At 42.5% G+C, this 21,141-nt stretch overlaps 3 long non-coding RNA genes across 4 annotated transcripts in view; all 3 read left to right on the forward strand.

Moving 5' to 3' along the window:
• Window positions 1-21,141, forward strand: part of LOC112058705 (uncharacterized) — a 114,311-nt gene that overhangs the window by 39,332 nt on the left and 53,838 nt on the right. The window lies entirely within an intron of this gene.
• The window catches only part of LOC135974314 (uncharacterized), a 49,262-nt gene that overhangs the window by 16,311 nt on the left and 11,810 nt on the right, over window positions 1-21,141 (forward strand). The gene's annotated exons all lie outside the window — the stretch shown is intronic.
• LOC135974313 (uncharacterized) lies at window positions 3,473-18,560 on the forward strand. The gene is made up of 2 exons (XR_010591544.1): window positions 3,473-13,867; window positions 16,338-18,560. It is a non-coding gene; the product is annotated as an uncharacterized LOC135974313 (long non-coding RNA).

Genomic DNA, 21,141 nt, shown 5'->3' on the forward strand with positions numbered 1-21,141 from the left:
AATACACTCCTATAACTATAGCTTAGGTGGACGAATGTGCATTAACCCACAGTACTATATCAGTATAGACCACTATTAAAGGAGATTTCTTAAGGGATGTTAGGGAATCATTTATTAGTTTTCATTTTTCCCTATTTTCCTAATGGGATTGGCACCTACTGAGTTTCTTTTACCTTTGTGGTGTCTATACCAACAATCATGTAGGGCCTTCTCCTGTGGGATACTGAGCACCTCCCACAGACAGTTGAGTGTGCTCAAATCCCACTAACTTCACTGAGAGATGAGGGCACTCCAGGATTTTGTAGGATCAGGCCCATTGGACATTGATGTGAATAATGAGAACAACTAGAGCTATGTTATGGATTAAAAAGAAAAAAAATGGGGTAGATTATAAATCTTCATGCTTCAGGACATAAGCCACTCTCCAACTAGCGGTTCCATAACTGCCCACTGGTGGGTATGACAGATAGTTTAGATACTTGGAAAATCCAAAGACTACTGCTACTCTGAAACCTGTATCAACTTCATAAATGTTCTGTGTATATTTATGGGATAGGGATTGTGTTCTGGCTCTGTGGGAATTACAGGAATTTCCTGCAGAAACTAAAATCACTGGGAGGTAATTAATATATATCCCTAGGCAGCTAATCAGCCTCGAGAAGACTCACCCCATGGGAGGAAATTGCATACACTGGTTTGGTCTGGTTAAAGAGACCTGACAAAGATCTGAGAACTGTAAAAAGTAACCACCCAGAAGTAAAGAGATGGGCCATTCTCACTTGATCCAAGAACTGACTGAAACTGTGACCAAGTGAGAGAGACCCGGAGGGAAGGGCCTGAAGTACTTTGCTTCTACCATAGTCTCCATGTGGAAGATGGATGACTGCCTTGTAAGGTGAGGCCTGCATATAAGCTTTTTATTGAGTTTAAGATATGTTTTCTCTGTAATGTTTTGTTCTGAGTGAATAGTACTCTGCTTTATGAAGGCTGGCTGGCAATGGATAGCCCTGCCACACTTGCTAAGATAATCACAATAAATTGCAGGAGGATTGCAGCCTAGATCCCTGGCCCAGATGGAGAGAATTGCGGGTTCCTGCCCTGACAAAAGTGATGGTTAGAAGCTTGAGACCTAAGTGGTGTATCCTCAAGGATACAGAAGGGTCAGAGATGCAGTTACCTCAAACTGTGACACAGGGTTTCTTGCACCTTCTTTCTGCAATTGGTACTGGTCCTTATTGGAGATAGGATATTAATTTAGATGGACCAATGATCTGATTCAGCATGGTCATTTTTCTGGACCTAAAACAAAATAAGATCAGAGAGGTAATTTTAAAATATGCATATTTGTGCATTTCATATAACTCTTTCTAGTCATTGTTTAAATCAAGTAGAAGAAATAAAGAAAAGCACCCATACAAAAATAGTATTTCTTTTTGGAAGTCATTGTTTTGGTCCTTGAGTACTAAAACAGGACTTCAAAGGGAGAAAAGTACATCAGAGCAATTGCTTAATTATGATAGGTAAAATTGATACTTTGGCTTTTTAAGCTACTGTAACAGCTGGAGCCTTCAGGAGGGCATAAGTCTACAGCTGAGCAGAAAGGAAATGAGCTACCTCTAGCTTTGATTGAGAGTCCTTGGATATCCTTGATAAGAAACATAAGGTGAGCTCTCAAAATAAAAAGTGTTAGCAGAACTAGTAATCTATCAAATTCTAGTATTATGGAATAATGTTTGCTCACAAGAGTCCCTATCTATAGCAATTGAATTAAAACTTCTAGTTCCATGTGTATACTGGTTTTAGACTGGTATAAAGTCAGTAGTGTTGGTACAATAGAGTGGAGAACTTGGCCCTTTCTTGATTCTCACTTGTATCACTTGCATAACTCAAATCATGGCTTCAGCACTTGCAGAATGCACAGAATTTGTGTGCCCCACAGATATATTTGTTTCCCTGCAGAAATATTACTTTCTGATGGGGAACAAAGGGAAGCCACAAAAACAGTCAAGCGACCCTCCCCAGCAGTATGTTTCAGGTGCCGAGGGCTGCCAGCAGAGAAGTAAATCACTGTGGGGTGGGACTGGGGAAGACAGGGCTGTTGGCTCCTACCCTGTGCTGGGCTCAGCTGCTAGTCCCGGCTAGGTCAGACCCACCCCCAGATTTCTCCCCTGGCTGTAGGAAGCTCTGCAAGCTCCCCACCCAGCGCTTTCTGCACCCATCGCTCCTCAGCTGCAGTGGGAGGAATCCCTGTACAACTCCTCCATCCGTCCAACTCCCGTGCATCCAAACTTCCTCAAAACCAGACCCTCTCTCCGAGCCTCACCACCCCACACCCAGAAACACCCCCCCCCCATGAGCCCCACTCCCTCTGCACCTGGACCACCTGGACGAGCCACCTGCACCCGGATCCTCACCCTACCGAGCCCCAACCAGTTGCACCTGGATCCCAACTCCACTGATCCCCACTCCCTTAGCATCTGGACTCCCCCAGTGAGTCCCACACATCCAGACCCCCATGCTGAGCTCTATCCCTCCTCCACACTAAGACTCCCCTGCTGAGCATCAACCACCTTTACCTGGACCCCACTGCAGACTCCCATTACTATTGCACCAAGAACCCCCCCCGCACCCAGGTCACCTACTGAGTCACCTGAACCCAGATTGCCCCACACAGAACCCACTCAACCCACACCTGGATCCCCTCACATTAAGACCCTCCACACACAGATCCTGCCTTGCTGAGCCTGCCTGACCACACCTGGTGTACCTGGCATGGAGGGGCAGGGCTTTGGGGTGTTTCTGGAGCAGGCCCGGTCCCTGCACTGTGTCAGGGTTGGGTGCAGCCTCATCACTGAGTCCATGTCCCGGGGGGGGGGGGGGGGGGGGGGAAGAGGGCTGTACAGTGATCTCCCTCCTCTGTGCAGCCAGTGACCTATGCTCTCAATGCCATGCTGGAGCCTCCACATTTATTTGACAAATAAAATTTGCAGAATTTTAAAATATTGTGTGCAGAATTTGTAATGTTTTGGTGCAGAAATTTTATTTTTTTTGGCACAGAATGCCCTCAGGAGTAAATAGTTATTTGAGATCTATGGATGAAAAGACAGTATATAAGTGGTAGGTATTATATTGATCAGGTTATTTCTTGATGCAAGAACTATGTATTCCAAGTGAATTCACTAAATGTTTGTTTTTATGATCACTCAGCTTTCACCAAGTATTGTGGTCATAAATTTATGCTAATTTAGGTTTGACATCACCACAAGTAAGCCTTAACCAGGGCCGGCTCCAGGCACCAGCTTCTCAAGCAGGTGCTTGGGGCGGCCGCTCCGGAGAGGGGCGGCAGGTCCAGGTATTCGGCGGCAATTCGGCGGATGGTCCCTCACTCCGCCTGGGAGTGAAGGACCTCCCGCCGAATTGTTGCCGCAGATTGCGATCGCAGCTTTTTTTAGATCGCGATCGCAGCTTTTTTTTTTTTTTTTTTTTTGGCTGCTTGGGGCGGCCAAAACCCTGGAGCCAGCCCTGGCCTTAACTAATTTTATTTATAGATTGTTTATGTATGCATTCACTTATTTGGTAACAGAACCCCTAAAATGTGAAGGGCACATCTTTGCATCTGCTTGTTTGTTTATTTATTATTTGCATCATATTTATCCAAAAGCTTTTGGAAAGTCTACAAATAAGATTTGTAAAAAGGACCCAAGGGGATATTATTTATGAGTTATCTTTGCTCTTCCAAAACAACTCAGAAATTTAGAGAAAACACTAAAGAATTAGTGGATACTTTAATTTCTGGAATTGATGAACCAATATTTGCCAACTCTTATATGGGTCTATTCTTTATTTGTTTTGAAATGTACTGTACTGAGGAAAACAAAATGCATTTTCAAATAGATGGCAACAGTTTCCCTAATGAAATACTTTTCAAACACATGCAGGATATGTGACTAGAGTCCACTCCTTGTTAGAGATACAGTGTATTGTATATAGACAACCTACCTTAATTCCCACTCTGTCCATAACAAAGTAAAGAAGTGAATATGAAGCCATTATAAATTAAAGCTCAAGGCAAACTTATTGTCATTATAATGGTTATATTACCTATTCATTTATCCAAATGCATTCAATATTAATGAAATTTTAATTGCTGTTGCAGAGCTATCACCAAATATACAACCACCAACAGGGTACAAAAACACTGATTTGTTTCTTTGCCAAAATTTCACTGTAAGACTGGAAATGTTGCTTTCTGGGTTGCTGTGATTCACTTTCAAAGAGAGAGGCAATCTCTTTCCCTCAACTCTCTCCCCTGTTATCCAAGGCTTCCAGATGCACTTAGAACAAAAGCTTGATGCAATTTTTGCTGGCAAAACTGTATTTTTCTTGCGGTGCAATTAGCAAACACTTGCACAAACTGCATTTATTTTTACCCTTTGCAAAAGGCACCAGAAAAGTAAATGTCACCAGCCTCATTGTATCATATATACAAACACTGGTCCCAGTCCAGCAACCCTACTCTATGTGAACAATCCATGTTTACACGGGCAGTCCAGCTGAACGCAGGACTTCTGGAGCATAGACTATTTGGATAAGCATTATAGGGCACCATCTAACCCATATCTTGCATATCTCTCTCTCAGCCCCAAAAAGAAAATTTCAAGGTTGAAAGTTAGTGTTAACCCAAAGGGCTTCTGAAGTTTGATTCTGAGGATCTCCGAACTGCCCGGCAGTATGTGTTAGAAGAAAAAAAAAAAGTTACCAGAAAACACTGTCAAAAAGAATGCTCCTGGCCCTGCTGTGTTTAACTGAAAATGCTACTTAATGTGGATTAGAAGACAAAATGCAATCAGGAACAGTGAGAATAAAACTACGCTGGAGGGCCTTGAAAACTTGCCAGTTTTGCCCAAGATAAATAGCTTCCTCCATGCCCCTGTAGTTACTATAGCATATATAGTACATACAAAGGTTATCTAACTGCAAATTCTTAATTAGCTATCTAGGGCAATTGCTATGGTTTTAGCAGACATCACTGTATCTCAGTCCCCTGCTACTCTGACCTGCTGATAGCAAAGAGAGAATGATGCCTTTATTTACTGAGTTAAATTCTGCTCTCATTTTACACTAGTATAACTCCTTATTTTAAGTAAAATGACTGAATTTATACTAGTGTTACTAGGAATAGATTTTGGTGCAATAATAACACCACCTAACTCTTCTACAACACACATTTCATCCTCCAGTCTCAAAGTGCTATACAAGGGAGGTCAGTATCACTATCCCCATTATACAGATGGGCTCTGACTTGCCTATGTTACCCATCAGGCCACTGTAAGAGTTGGGTCTAGAACCCAGGGGTCCTGAGTCCCATACCAGTGCTCTGTACATGGGGCTATATTAGGGATGCCTTTGTTGTATACTTGCATAAAGTAAAGATGCCCTTTGTTTTAATAGCACTAGATGGACCGCCTCAGCATTGTGTTTTGGTCAGTCAGTTCACTTTCATTTTGCCCTGGTTTTTGAGAGCAGCTGTGCCTGAGAAGTAGGTCCGTGAACACAATAGCAGTCTGATCAGAATACCTATCGCACATGAGGTACATACCTGTGATTCAAAGACTAAAGGCTGAGTGAGGGAGAAATCCAAATTTTTGTGGCTACAAAACTTTCCATTATCTCTTTGCAATCTGCACTAGAGAAGCAAATGTAAAATGGGGACAGGAGGGAGGAGATGAGGTAGGGAAAGGCAAACTGCAAAATGAAACTGCAGGTTTACACTCCTAATTCTGTGACGTTCCACTGTCAAAGCTGATTACTGTACATGCAAGATGAAAATTTGTGATTGGATCCATATTACCATCCTAATGATTAACATTGTGGCACATGGTTACAACTTCAAAATACCTGACTCTTGTCCTGTGTATGACAAAGTTTTTTATATAGAATTGTTCAGTTGAACCACTTCTGTAAGTGGGAAGCTCTCTTCATATGTGGTATAACTCCACAGCAGTCTCCTATAAGGGTAAAGTAAAATGCCTTATAAGTAAGGCATTTTGAAGACATCTCATGGATCCATATGCCTCTCCTCCCATAAAGCCCCTACTAAAAGTTTCTGGAAGTGTGAAGTGTGTGTATGTGTGTGTGTGTGTGAATTTTTATGAATTTGCTGAGGTGCCAGTTTGATTTCATAGCTGAAATCTAACGAACTAGATTTGCCAGTTGGATAACCCATATAGAATGGAATCTAATTGGATAACTGCTTTTCATTGTGGCCAGAGACGGTTTAGCTCACCAATTTTAACTCTGCGTTCTTTTCAGGTCAACTTTTTAGCAGTATTTCTCAAATCTGGCACTTGCTTATTCTTAACCAACCAACAATTTATTAATTTACCCAGAACTGCATTAATATCCAATCAATAATTCTCCACAAAAGTGTAGATACAACCAATGTTGTAGATGTGTACTACAGCTATAAGACAGTTTTGCAAGCAATTATCACAGACTAGAATTGAGGCTGATCAGTTATACCAAAAAACAATGCAAATTACCAAGATTTCTTATTACAGTTATTTATGATCATTAATTTCTCAATTCTTCAGTATCTAGCGCATTTATTACACTTCCAAGGATGCATGTAAATAGGCATGTAAACAAGGTTGAAGATTACCAAGAAAACTTGAACAGCAGTTGTGTTCAGTGTGTTCAAGAAGAACTCAGCAGTTCTGAGTAAACTCTTCTGGAAAGAAAAAATCTATCAATATGATCTATAGACCTCCAGAACATTACAGATATAATAAGAGCTAATAACTATTTGAATTGATTGTTAAATAATTGTGGCTGAGTTGTGAACAAGACATGGAAAAGTGCGGAAAAGTAATAATGGACCTTTATTAATTGTGGTAATTTGGAACAGCCAGAGACCTATTTGTTTAAGAAAAAATTGCTGGAATAATATAAACACTCAAGTATTATGTTATGCCTGCCATTCTTTTTGATAATCAGACGTTTTGCTGCAACTATATTAGTCATTAATGTGCAAGGCTGACAGTGGGAGCCCTGCCATGTGCTGAGCTGACAGCAGGACCCCGGCCACCAGCCACCCAGGGCTGACAGCGAGATCCTGATCACCAGTCACCTGGGGCTTTGTTATTGCTGGCTGAATGGCTGTGCAGAATTAGAAAGCAGCCATGAAGCACTAAAGAAGACTTTCTGCGTGATGTCATGATGCACTCCGCAGCCGAAAAACGCGAATTGAAGGAGTGGCGGGAAAGCATGAAGAGGGACCAAAAGGAGAATGCGGGGTGCCAGAACAAAGCCATGGACTGGCTCTGAAACGTTATGGAGTGCCAAGCGGACATGATCCAGGCGATACTAGCACTGCAAACTGAGCAGCTCCACACCTGCCCTCCCCTGCAGCTGCTGTTGCAAAACTTTTTCCCATGCACCCCCCCAGACGCCGCCAACATACTCTTATCAACCTCTAGACTCCAGTTTGTACCCGCTGCATTCCACTCCTCCCCCATCACAGTCCATCACTGCGCACTTCCAGTACCGACTGCATTCAACATTCATCCCTCTGCAGTTTAGCCCCACTGAAGTACAGTACCCACTCACTGTACTCCAAAGGAGAAGGTTGGATATGATACCTGGACATACACAAATCTTTAACCGTCCCGGGACCGCACCTCCTCCTGGGACCCTCCCTTCCCTCATACCCCTCAGTGCTGATGTGTTTTTTAATAAAATAATTGTTTTGGTTTGAAAGCAATCTTTATTCTATTAATTGAAAGCAAAAAGAGCCCTGCAGAGCAACAGGCAATTTTCTTAAACCTTCATAGTGCATCGTCTGCACCAATCACAATCACCTCCTAGCATTACAAGCACTGCACTCCCGAGCATAGCAACAAATATTAGTGGCTTTCAGCTTCAAATTGCTGCCTCAAGGCATCCTTGATCCTTATGGCCCTGTGCTGTGCCTATCCAATAGCCCTGGTCTCTGGCTGTTCAAATTCAGCCTCCAGGCACTGAGCCTCAGCGGTCCAGGCCTGAGTGAAACGTTCACAGTTCCCTTCACAGATATTATGGAGTGTACAGCATGCGGCTTTAAGCATAGGAATATTGTCATTAACCAGGTCCAGCCTCCCATATAGGCAGCACCAGCGGGCCTTTAAGCAGCCAAAAGCACACTCAACAGTCATTCTGCACTTGCTCAGCCTGTTGCTGAACCACTCATTGTTGCTGTCAAGGTGCCCTGTGTATGGCTTCATAAGCCACCTCAGAAAGGGGTAGGCAGGGTCTCCCAGGATCACAATGGGCATTTCAACTTCACCTACGGTGATCTTCTGGTCTGTGCTCCCACAACTCAGTGGTTGTTTTCCGAGCCCAAAAGCGGCATTCCACTGTGGTCAGCACCTCATTGAATGCCACAAGCAATCTCATATCATACTGAGTGGTGAGATCAATGTCGAACTGCTCTTGCCTTTGTAGTTTAAGGAATAACTCCACTGCCACTCATGACGTGTTAGTGAGAGCGAGCAGCATATTGGTCAATAGTGCAGGATCCATTCCTGGAAACCGAAAAGGCAGAGTGCACAGTAAACCGTTGAAAGATGGCGCCAAATGTGGATGGAAGCACAGGGATTGCTGGGATGTAAAGCAATGCATCACGGGGCATTGGGACAGGACCCAGGATGCCCCGCGACTCTCTCTGCCTACCCACAACTCTTAGCGGCAGAAGAGGAAGAGACGCTCTGTGGGATAGCTACCCAGAGTGCCCCGTTCCGAATATCAAGTGCCGCAAGTGTGGACATGCTGTTGCGCAGGCAGCTGACAGTGTGAACACACAACAACGGTTTTCCTTCAGCACTCTCTTAGCGGCACTGTAACTCTGCCAGTGTAGACATACCCTAAGTATAGCAGGATCAGGGTCTTAGTTTAGGTCACTAGAGTTACTGCAGATTTACATTGGTTTCACTCAGAGCAGTAGCTGTCCGAATGTGTTCAAGTTGTACTGTACAATCTGTTATTGTCATATAGCTCAGTAATATAATCTAGCTGGAAAACTGGTTTGTGCACAGAAAGTGACTGACTGTAGGAAGTGCTCAAAAGGACAGGAAAAACTTGACATTGATGTTAATAAGAATAGAGCTGGGTGAATTTCATCATCTGAAACTCTTTTCTTCAAAAAATGTAGATTCTTGTCAACTTCACCAAATTGTTTGTCAGAAAACAGAAAAAAAATTCCTAAAACAAATTCTGAAAAAAATTAAAACACCTGGACACCTTCAAAACAAAATGTTTTAATATTGTTTATTCAAAATATCAGAGGGGTAGCCGTGTTAGTCTGTATACACAGAAACAATGAGGAGTCTGGTGGAACCTTAAAGACTCACAGATTTTTTTGGGCATGAGCTTTTGTGGGTAAAAACCCCACTTCTTCAGATACATGGAGTGAAAATTACAGATACAGGGATAAATATATATTGGCACATGAAGAGAAGGAAGTTACCTTACAAGTGGAGAACTAGTGTTGAAGGCCAGTTTAGTCAGGGTGGATGTAGTCCACTCCCAATAATTGTTGAGGAGGTTTCAATACCAAGAGAGGGAAAATTGCTTTTGTGGTGAGCCAGCCACTCCCAGTCCCTATTCAAGCCCAAATTCATAGATTCTAGGGCTGGAAGGGACCTCAAGAGGTCATAGAGTCCAGTCCCCTGCCCTCGTGGCAGGACCAAATACTGTCTAGACCATCCCTGATAGACATTTATCTAACCTACTCTTAAATATCTCCAGAGATGGAGATTCCACAACCTCTCTAGGCAGTTTATTCCAGTGTTTAACCACCCTGACAGTTAGGAACTTTTTCCTAATGTCCAACCTAGACCTCCCTTGCTGCAGTTTAAGCCCATTGCTTCTTGTTCTATCCTTAGAGGCTAAGATGAACAAGTGTTCTCCCTCCTCCTTATGACACCCTTTTAGATACCTGAAAACTGCTATCATGTCCCCTCTCAGTCTTCTCTTTTCCAAACTAAACAAACCCAATTCTTTCAGCCTTTCTTCATAGGTCATGTTCTCTAGACCTTTAATCATTCTTGTTGCTCTTCTCTGGACCCTTTCCAATTTCTTCACATCTTTCTTGAAATGCGGTGCCCAGAACTGGACACAATACTCCAGCTGAGGCCTAACCAGAGCAGAGTAGAGTGGAAGAATGACTTCTCATGTCTTGCTCACAACAAACCTGTTAATCCATCCCAGAATCATGTTTGCTTTTTTTGCAACAGCAAAACTGTTGAATCAAATTGATGGTGTTAAGTTTGCAAATGAATTGTAGCTCAGCAGTTTCTCTTTGACGTCTGTTTTTGAAGTTTTTTTTGTTGAAGAATGGCTATTTTTAAATCTGTTATTGAGTGTCCAGGGAGATTGAAGTGTTCTCCACCTGCTTTTGTATGTTACTATTCCTGATGTCTGATTTGTGTCCCTTTATCCTTTTACCTAGAGGATAAATCCTATTTAAAAGGATGAATGGACACAAATCAGACATCAGGAATGGTAACATACAAAAGCCAGTAGGAGAACACTTCAATCAAAATGACTTTTCAGTTAGAAATGTACTTGAATTTTATTTTATAAAAATTAAAAAGCTTTGTCTAAAGTAAACTTTTGTTTGACATGAAACTCTTTTTTTTTAACTTTTCAGAACTGCCTCACACTGAAAAATTAGTTACTCACACCTCTAAATGAGTTCTTTGCAGGAAACAGCAGTAGGTTTGCAACTTGCAGGGCTGATCCTGGGCAGAGCTTGAGTAACTTTTGTTAATTGGGGTGAAGGGAATCAACAAGATTGGGCCATATATGAGGAAAGATAAAGAAATAATTGAACTTGGAAATAGGAGGCATAGTTCTGCTTCCATTTTCAATAATGAGAATATGCAGATAGAGACCCCATGAATGGCTTTGTAAATTTAGAAGACTATGCGGTAATGGACACACATGCACTGATGTTTCAAATCTTAGCAGGATTTTCCTAACTGCTGTGTTTAATTTTGGAAATCAGCATGGTCATGGGAAAAAAAAATCTTAAAACTACTTCTAACTGGAAAAACTTCAACCAAATCAGTTTCCATTGTCAACATTTTTACAAAAGAGTGTCACTTTCACCAACATTTTATTTTAAAGGAAAATGGGGCGGAGGTGGAGGAGGAGTTCAATATTGTAAGAAAGAGTCATTTAGATTTTTCTCATCAAAATAACTCTTTTGAATTTTTAATTTTGTATTATACTTTATAGCATATAAAATACCAAAGGAAATATCAACATTTTTTGATCTTATTGAAACAAAATATTTCAACCTATCTTTTCTTTTGCAAATAATTTTGAAATTCTCAGGTTTCATTCCTAATAGGAACTAAAAGAGACTTCAAAATCTTGAAATCCTCTAAAAAGCAGAATTTCTGCTCTCTGTACAGCTCTATTTAAACCTTATTGCTCTTTCATTTGGAAAACACAATGCACATTTCTTTTACTATTCATAGAATCATAAAATCATAGAATATCAGGGTTGAAAGGGACCTCAGGAGGTCATCTAGTCCAACCCCCTGCTCAAAGCCGGACCAATACCCAACTAAATCATCCCACCAGTGCTTCGTCAAGATTGACTTTAAACACCTCTAAGGAAGGAGATTCCACCACCTCCCTAGGTAACCCATTCCAGTGCTTCACCACCCTCCTAGTGAAAAAGTTTTTCCTAAGATCCAACCTAAACCTCCCCCACTGCAACTTGAGACCATTACTCCTTGTTCTGTCATCTGGTACCACTGAGAACAGTTTAGATCGATCCTCTTTGGAACCCCCTTTCAGGTAGTTGAAAGCAGCTATCAAATCCCCCCTCATTCTTCTCTTCTGCAGACTAAACAATCCCAGTTCCCTCAGCCTCTCCTCATAAGTCATGTGCTCCAGACCCCTAATCATTTTTGTTGTGCTCCGCTGGACTCTTTCCAATTTTTCCATGTCCTTCTTGTAGTGTGGGGTCCAAAACTGGACACAGTACTCCAGAGGAGGCCTCACCAATGCCAAATAGAGAGGAATGATCACATCCCTCAATCTACTGGCAATGCCCCTACTTATACAGCCAAAAATCCCATTAAGCCTTCTTGGCAACAAGGGCACACTGTTGACTCATATCCAGCTTCTCGTACACTGCAACCCCTAGGTCCTTTTCTGCAGAACTGCTGCCTAGCCATTTGGTCCATAGTCTGTAGCAGTGCATGGAATTCTTCCATCATAAGTGCAGGACTCTGCACTTGTCCTTGTTGAACCTCATCAGATTTCTTTTGGCCCAATCCTCTAATTTGTCTAGGTCCCTCTGTATTCTATCCCTACCCTCGAGTGTATCTACCACTTCTCCCAGTTTAGTGTCATCTGCAAACTTGCTGAGGGTGCAATCCACACCATCCTCCAGATCATTAATGAAGATATTGAACAAAACCGACCCCAGGACCGACCCTTGGGGCACTCCGATTGATACCAACTGCCAACTAGACATGGAGCCATTGATCACTACCCATTGAGCCTGATGATCTAGCCAGCTTTCTATCCACCTTATAGTCCATTCATCCAGCCCATATTTCTTTAACTTGGCAGCAAGAATACTGTGGGAGACGTATCAAAAGGTTTGCAAAAGTCAAGGAATAACACATCCACTGCTTTCCCCTCATCCAGAGAGCTAGTTATCTCATCATAGAAGGCATGACTTGCCCTTGGTGAATCCATGCTGACTGTTCCTAATCACTTTCCTCTCCTCTAAGTGCATCAGAATTGATTCCCTGAGGACCTGCTCCATGATTTTTCCAGGGACTGAGGTGAAGCTGACTGGCCTGTAGTTCCCCACATCCTCTTTCTTTCCTTTTTTAAAGATGGGCACTACATTAGCCTTTTTCCAGTCATCCGGGACCTCCCCTGATTGCCCTGAGGGAGTCAAAGTCTGCTTTTCTGAAGTCCAGGGTCAATATTCTGCTGCTCTCCTTTCTTCCTTTTGTCAGTGTTAGGTCCAAGGAAAATGGAGTATAGAACAGGTTGTTTGGCCATCTTAGCCAAAGTTAGGCTAACTGTAGTTGCTGGGCCATTCCTGTCTCTCTGTGAAACATGAGGACATGCTTGCTTGGGCTTCAAAGAATGAGATAAAGGGGGGGACCGTATTCTTGTACCAAATGTACTAGGAACAGTTTGTTTGGACATATGGAGACTTGCAGTCTTCACTCCCTGTTTCTGTTCTTAACTCCCTACTTTCTAGTGCATGACGAAAAAGCTGATAAGAAGCTGCTGAGGAATCATGAACTGTTTGTACTGTCAAAGAACATAGATATGCATGAATATTAGAAGCTTTTAACTAGTAAAGGGGGGTTTGGGGGTTTTAAGTTGCTTAACTATGACGCGATGGAACTGTCTATATAATCTCACTAGTTGTTGTAATCGTGGCTGGTTCTCTCAGGAGACGGGCCGCTCTCTATTGTTGTGTGCACTCTTCAATAAAGAGCTTGTATTGGACCTTGCTGGTGTTGCCTGTCTCTCACTCTGCGGTCAGACAACGAACCGTGCCGTCTGGGTTAAAAAGTCCCCGACAAATTTGGCGACTCCGCCGGGACTCGTCTGACTCTCCGGTGCCGGATCAGACTCCGAAGCAACGCAGCGCGCATCCTCTGGCTTCGAGGAGCCTTGCCCGGTAACCTGATCCCTGCATCGGCGATAAGGCGAGTTCTGTGAACCAGCTAAAGCCCGTAGAAACCCAGCAACGTCCACCTACCCATTGAGTAGGATCCAGGTCTTCGGGGTTCGAGTCCCTGGGGAGGTCAGGTCTTCGGGGTTCGAGTCCCTGAATAAGGTAAGCGATCGCCGGCGAGGGGTTAGAGTCCCCGGGAAAGGGGTTAGAGTCCCCAGAGAGGGGTTAAAGTCCCCGGAGAGGGGTTAGAGTCCCCAGTGAGGGGTTAGAGTCCCCGGAGTAGGGTTAGAGTCCCTACAGGCTAAATGGGACAAGTCGGCAGTAAATGCCCGGGGGACGCCCCGTTGTCTCTGGTACTTAGAAATTGGAAGGAAATCTCTGGAACAACCGGTTTGACTAAATCTAAATGAGAAACTTATGCCAAATTCAATGGCCTTCCTTTACTACTCATTTGTCCCCGACTAAAGACTGGCCAAGGTGCGGAACCTTTTCTGTTGACAGGATGGATTCCCTCAGGAATATCCTGGTGGATCTTAGACCGGGACAAATGGATTATTTATTTGTATGGTATAACTATAAACCAAAAGAAAAACTGCTTTCGGCCCCAGCTGGCTGTGGAAAAATATAGACAGAGGCAAACCAAAGGCAGTACAAGTTACAGTGCTGAGCTTACATTTGCAAAGCTTAACTATCCAGTGAGATCCAACAGTCTGCCTTTGAGACCCTGGAGCTGGTGTGGTTTGGGGACGCTGAAGAAGCCACAGGCAGCCGGCCTGGACTGGAATCTCTGAAAGAGAAGTCGCAGGAGACCCCAGGGTGTAAAAGAACAGCCCTCCCAAGAGTGAGAAGTTAACTCTATAGTTGCTAGAGGGAATTAAGCAGTGAAACTTAGTAAGAATTTCTGTAAGTAATCCAGGCAAGAAGTTATTTAAGTGGAATTATTCGACTATGAATACGTTAGTCTAATTTGCTGAAGAACACTCCTGCTGTGTACAATCTGTATTTTATAAGTTTAAGATGAATTGGTATTGTTTAAAGTTGCAAAACCGAGAATACTTTTGCCAGGCACAGGAAACTAGTGTTGTTTAAGGTATTTAGCATTTAATCCTTAAAGTGACTTAATGCTACAAGATTTAAATTTGTTTTTGGGTAACAAAATAGCAGATAAAAGATCTGGTAAAGAGAAAGAAGGACAGTGCCCCTGGCTCTGTGTGGTTGAGCTGACACTTTGCTGTGGGTGCATAGAGATTTTGTAAGCATAAAAGAAACAGTTACACCTTGAGTAGAAATTGATGTGGCTAGCGTTGTGGAAATTGAATTGTGGAGAGGATGTGCATTTTCCCCAGAACATGTGCAGTGTATATTGTAGCAGAGGTAAAAGAAATGCAAACCTGCCAATATAAGTTGTGTTGTCTTTTTCAGATCACTGTGTGTTTAAAAGCAAGAGTTACAAGTAAAAGGCAATCAAAAGTCTGAAAAAGTTAATTGTGTCCTTTTTTAAAGTAAGAATCTTTAAGCTGTGGATAGCTTTGAATCTGGAAGCAAGCCAGAAAGCATCTGTATTAATGCAAATTATTTTATTAATAAGGTAGAAGCCACTGAAACCTGGGCTGCCTATGAAACAAATACAAGGAAATATGGGGTAATTCCTCTGTTTTGTCTAAAATCAACAAGAGTATGTGTATATAAAGGAAATATTTTAAGTAAATAATGTCTTTCAAATCATCAGAGAAAACGGATGCCAGCTGAACAGCATTCAACGTACCATGCATTTACTGGTACAATAGGAATTATTTTTGTGTTCTATGTCCTGTCTTGTGGGGTTTGTCTTGTGGCCAGAATTGTTGTGTTTAATATTTTCATAAGACAGTCTAGTTCAAAATTAAATAAAAGGGTTAAATAAAAAAGCAGATACTTGTTTTATTCAACTTGAAATACAAAGTGTTTGGATAAATCAGGAAAATGTGATATACTAAAGTCTAATACATTTGCTTAAGTAAAAAAAAAAAAAAAAAAAAAGCTTCATTGGGCAAATCTTTTAATTAAAAAAAATGTTGTTAAAATTTGCATATCAACAGTCTTTGGAAGCAAGGACATGGAAGGTTAACCCACTCCCCATATTGTCCATGGGATCCTTCTGGCTACCTTAGATTTCTAGCCAGAGGGCTGGGGAGGGAAGAAAGCTATTGGACACCTGAGGTTGTACCGAGTGGACTCCTCAAAGGTGGGTGTGCTTGTCCTGGTTTGTTGCTCCAAAGCTCTGTATAAAAGTTATTTTACTAAAAAGGTGTATATGGCATACATTGAATAATAAGACTAATGTACTGTATAATGGCAATGTGTATGTGTTCATTGTTGGAAAAAGTGTATGAGTGAAGAGTGGAAGTTTCCTTTGTAGGTTAAAAGAAGCCAAGAAGAGAAAAAAGAAAAAGAACAGAACGAGTTAACTAGAAAAAAAAATAGCTAGCAAGCTCAGTCTAAAGATAAGATGCTGGCCCATCCAAGGGCACTGCCCACAGCTAAGACTTGGCTGACAGCCAAAAAAAAAGGGGGGCCTGAATGTGCCCAAGCAGCTGTAAAATCTGCAAAACACTGCCAGGCATTAATGAAATGTGTTAGGTTTTTCTCACAGGTAAAGAAGTGCTACCTAAAGACCGTAGCAGCCCTGCCATTCATTGAAACCAGGAGACTGAGACTACGTAAAGTCCATCAACGAAAGACTGCTTTGACCATGCTGGAAAGGCCCTTTCCAAGTCCTGTTAACCACCAACTCTGCTGTAAAGTGCCAAGGACTGCCTACCTGGACTCATGCTTCTCACTGCAAAAAGACCCCTCCACCTCGAGAGGACTCTCCGACTGATGATCAGCCTATTCCTCCTTCTAACTCTGCTGTGCCTTCTGGACAGCAGAGAAAAGAAAAAAAAAAGACAAGGTGAAGTGCTAGTAACCTCTCCCTTGTCCACTGACAGACCTACTGTGCCTTTGGATTTTTTCCTAAAAGAAGCAAAACCCATTACAGGGTGATGTGCTAGTAACCTCTCCCCTGTATGATGCTGAACCACACTGTTTCAGAAAAAGAGAAGAAGGAACACTTGCTTCACTGAAACCACAAAGTCCAGGGATTCCTGACTACAAGAGACATTAAGAACTGACCCTGGTGAAGAAACAAAGAATTATACACTGGCAGGAAGAAACTTGTGGGACCCATGCTTGAGAATGTGGTTTTGATTGAATTTTGGGGTTTATTCTACAGGCTGTGCCCTGTGTTTTGAATAAGTCCTTCAGCATGTATTGCCCTCCCTAATTGGATTTTAAATGCAAAAAGGGCTGCTATTAAATTAGCACAACAGAGGGCTTGAGTTATTTCCTCTAGAAAGAAGAGAGACTTGACCGGATCCCTATGGGATAAGGCCAATAGTACAGCAGCAGTTTAAAATATTTTTAAGAACCAAAAAACATAATAAGAAATTAGGGCAACTAAAGAAGGCCACAAGCCTTATTTGTGGAGCACAGCTAACCCAGGTACAGGCTGGAATTGGTGAGTTACATGTTATCTCCGCCCTTAGTACTATGACCCAGAAGTTGCTGATAGAGATGGTATTGAATATCACTGAGGCTGGGAAGGCATTGCAGTGGGATCTAGCATGTTCAGGCTTGGCCCACTGCCCTTACAGACACATCAGGAGTACCATCTGATCTGTGGCCATAAAGAAATACTTGGAGACTTTCCTGGTGGAAGTGCGGACATTCTCAATGCTCCTTCCAAGCATATGGACCGGTTAGGGAGGTGTGGGCTCCCACATACCGAATCCTGCCGGGTCCATGGGGAGGATGCATGTGAGATTGGGTAATTCACCGAGACATCTGGGAAATTAGACTAACGCCGATGCCCTGGTGGACTTGGCAACAGCACAGAGAAAACTAAGGCAGATGGTTCTTCAGAACCACTTGGCTCTAGATATTTTACTGGCCTCTCAGAGAGGAACATGTGCATTAATTGGACAAGAATGCTGTGTGTATGTTCCAGATGTTTATAATGCCACTTAGGAAAGAGCAAACCACCTTATGGAGGTAGCAAAGGACCACGGAGGGAAGCGAATTGAATCCTAGTGAAGTAACCTGTTCAATTGGATTCCAGATATAGGTGGTTGGCTCCATAATGTACTCCGAAGCGCCGTTGTAATTATATGCGGCTTACTGGTCTTGTATGTTATGATAAAAGTTGGACGTTGGATGGGCGCCAAGGTGTGTTCTGTCCAAAGGTAACAAACTCCCAAGTTTACCACTCACAGTAGTTAGTTGTCCCAGGAGTCCCTTCGAGGTACTCCAGGGACAAAGGGGGGACTGTTAGGTCCAAGGAAAATGGAGTATAGAACAGGTTGTTTGGCCATCTTAGCCAAAGTTAGGCTAACTGTAGTTGCTGGGCCATTCCTGTCTCTCTGTGAAACATGAGGACATGCTTGCTTGGGCTTCAAAGAATGAGATAAAGGGGGGGACCGTATTCTTGTACCAAATGTACTAGGAACAGTTTGTTTGGACATATGGAGACTTGCAGTCTTCACTCCCTGTTTCTGTTCTTAACTCCCTACTTTCTAGTGCATGACGAAAAAGCTGATAAGAAGCTGCTGAGGAATCATGAACTGTTTGTACTGTCAAAGAACATAGATATGCATGAATATTAGAAGCTTTTAACTAGTAAAGGGGGGTTTGGGGGTTTTAAGTTGCTTAACTATGACGCGATGGAACTGTCTATATAATCTCACTAGTTGTTGTAATCGTGGCTGGTTCTCTCAGGAGACGGGCCGCTCTCTATTGTTGTGTGCACTCTTCAATAAAGAGCTTGTATTGGACCTTGCTGGTGTTGCCTGTCTCTCACTCTGCGGTCAGACAACGAACCGTGCCGTCTGGGTTAAAAAGTCCCCGACATCAGGATCCTGAACTCGACCATCTCATGGTCACTGCCTCGCAGGTTCCCATACACTTTTGCTTCCCCTACTAATTTTTCCCTGTTTGTGAGCAGCAGGTCAAGAAGAGCTCTGCTCTAGTTGGTTCCTCCAGCAGTTGCACCAGGAAATTGTCCCCTACACTTTCCAAAAACTTCCTGGATTGTCTGTGCACCTCTGTATTCTAGGACCTTGATCATTCTTCCATTGAAGACACTGGCAAAATCCCATTGGTTTCATTGATACAGGGCAGGGCCTTAAGTTCCCAACTTCAACCTCCAAACTTCTGATCTTTGGATCATGCTGTGTACTGTTCCTATGCATGGGTCCCATAGGTAATCTGTGCAGAACTCTTCTAGCACAAGTCTTAAAGCTGAGAGCAACTCAGAAAGGAAGCAACTTATGAAATGGGGGAAAAGCATTAGGTTTTCAAAGCAGAAGAAAAGCAGATAGTCAGGGATAGCATGTCTTTCTCTCTGTGCTCTTATCTGATGACTCAGCATCTTCAACCCCCATGGACTTAATTCCTGCTCTGAGTACTCACACTGGCCAATCAAAGAGATAAAGACCAAAGTGAATAACAGTGGTAGCATCCCTAGGAGGCAAGAGATGCATGGAAAACAGCTCTTACAATATTAATAATTGACTTAGCATTCAGAAGTTGGGATTTAACTCCAGAGCGATGGAGGGTTTTTTTAAAAAAAGCCCAACCTTATTTGTTGCCCAAGGCATGTTCCTGTTGTTCAGCTTGGTTCATGTTAGATATCAGTGGTGCCATTTAATAATTCACTTAGTTGTACTTGGGACACAACATAAATAAAAGCAAATGGCACCTCACAGAAAGCTTGTGTTGTGTGACTCTTACCATGGTTACTAGGCACTTCACTACCCCCTGTCCATAGTGTGAGTTCACCAACACCACCAGTCTCTGGCAACACAAGCACTGCCTTACAGGCCTCCATAGGCCCTACTCTCCCTTGCAAGTTAAGGACGAGCACGCTCCGATCCCTGCATCCTCCAAGCATCATTCTGGAATGCCCAGTCCCTGATCCATTGGGTGCTCACAGTACTCTTAGATCCTCTGTTCCCAAAGGAATAACACACCACAGCTTACCCATTACACCCCAGAACACAGCTCCACTTAACACACGGCACCTATATTTGTTTGTAGAGAAAGCTAGTATAAGTTTATTTAACAAAGAACAGAGATTCAAATGATAGCAAGCAGAAATATTGGAAGCAAAAGGGTTACATATAAAATAAATAACATGTATACTAGAGCCTAAACTTACTTAATAAGACATTGTCATGTCATACAGAGCAAAAGCTCACCCAAAATCCTTCTAGTGTACTACAGCCAGGTTTGGCTGTGATCTTGTGTTTGTGAGAAAAGCATGATAGCTTCTTGATTCCTTAATGGAAAGATCCAGAGTTTGTCTCACTCCCTATGGTTATAGTCCAAAAATCCATTGTCTGTACTTGCAGACAGGATAATCCCTGGTGCTTGTGTTTTCCTGTCTAGGATCTCCTCTGGAGACTTTGCAATCACTTGATTAGCATTCTGCTCAGACTGTAAATGGGTGCCCATTGTCAACCACACAATACTCAATTTATATGTAGACAGACAGAGAGATAAATATCCCTTGTCTAAAAGAAACCCATTTCTCTCCTTTTCTGGTGACCAGCCCCCAAGTCACTGTGTGTGTGTGTGTGTGTGTGTGTGTGTGTGTGTGTGTAATAATACACATAACTCCTTAAATACATACATTTTGCAGTGATTAAAGATGAGTATGGCCATTGCTTTCATTAGAGACCTTACATGGTACTCTTTGGGTGAACTAGAATGTAGACACCACATCCAAGGAATCCCTGAAACCTTTATGCATCTCTGTGCCTTCTGCCAGTCAGTCAGTACCCATAGATTCCCTGGATCACACCTCTCGCCACTGGGATTTTGTTAGAGTTTACCATTTAAAAAGGCAACATATTGTACATAATTTCCACAATTATTTTCTATGCTCTATATAGCGAGAAGGCTATTTAAAGATGCCCAAATACCGGGATGAGAAAATTATATATGCACATGTGAAAGTTTTATATAAACACTACATTAAGATGAAGCTACAGTGGGAATACATGTGAACAATTTATGTTGTTATCCCAGAACTAAACAAACCCATGAAATTCAGAGTTGAGGTTAGCCTTAAAAGCAATCTAAACATGTTACACTAAAATGCAAATGTAAAGCACCCAAACAAACTTAAATATGCCTGGTAGCAATGCCCTGAGCTAGTAATACAATCATCACTTATGCATTTCAGTGTTCCTGGTCCCAGATTAGGGGTGAGTTGCTTTTAAAGATGAACTTAACTTTTACATCCTCCGTGGGTTGTCTGTGGGGACCTAACTCTGCATCAGAAAGCAGTAGCTGCTACTGTCTGAGCGAAAGGACCACAGCTGTTAGAGTGAAGCCTCTAGTAAACTCAGAAACCT

This window comes from Chrysemys picta, chromosome 11 (genome assembly GCF_011386835.1).
Source record: "Chrysemys picta bellii isolate R12L10 chromosome 11, ASM1138683v2, whole genome shotgun sequence".
In the NCBI taxonomy this organism is placed as follows: Eukaryota; Metazoa; Chordata; order Testudines; family Emydidae; genus Chrysemys; species Chrysemys picta.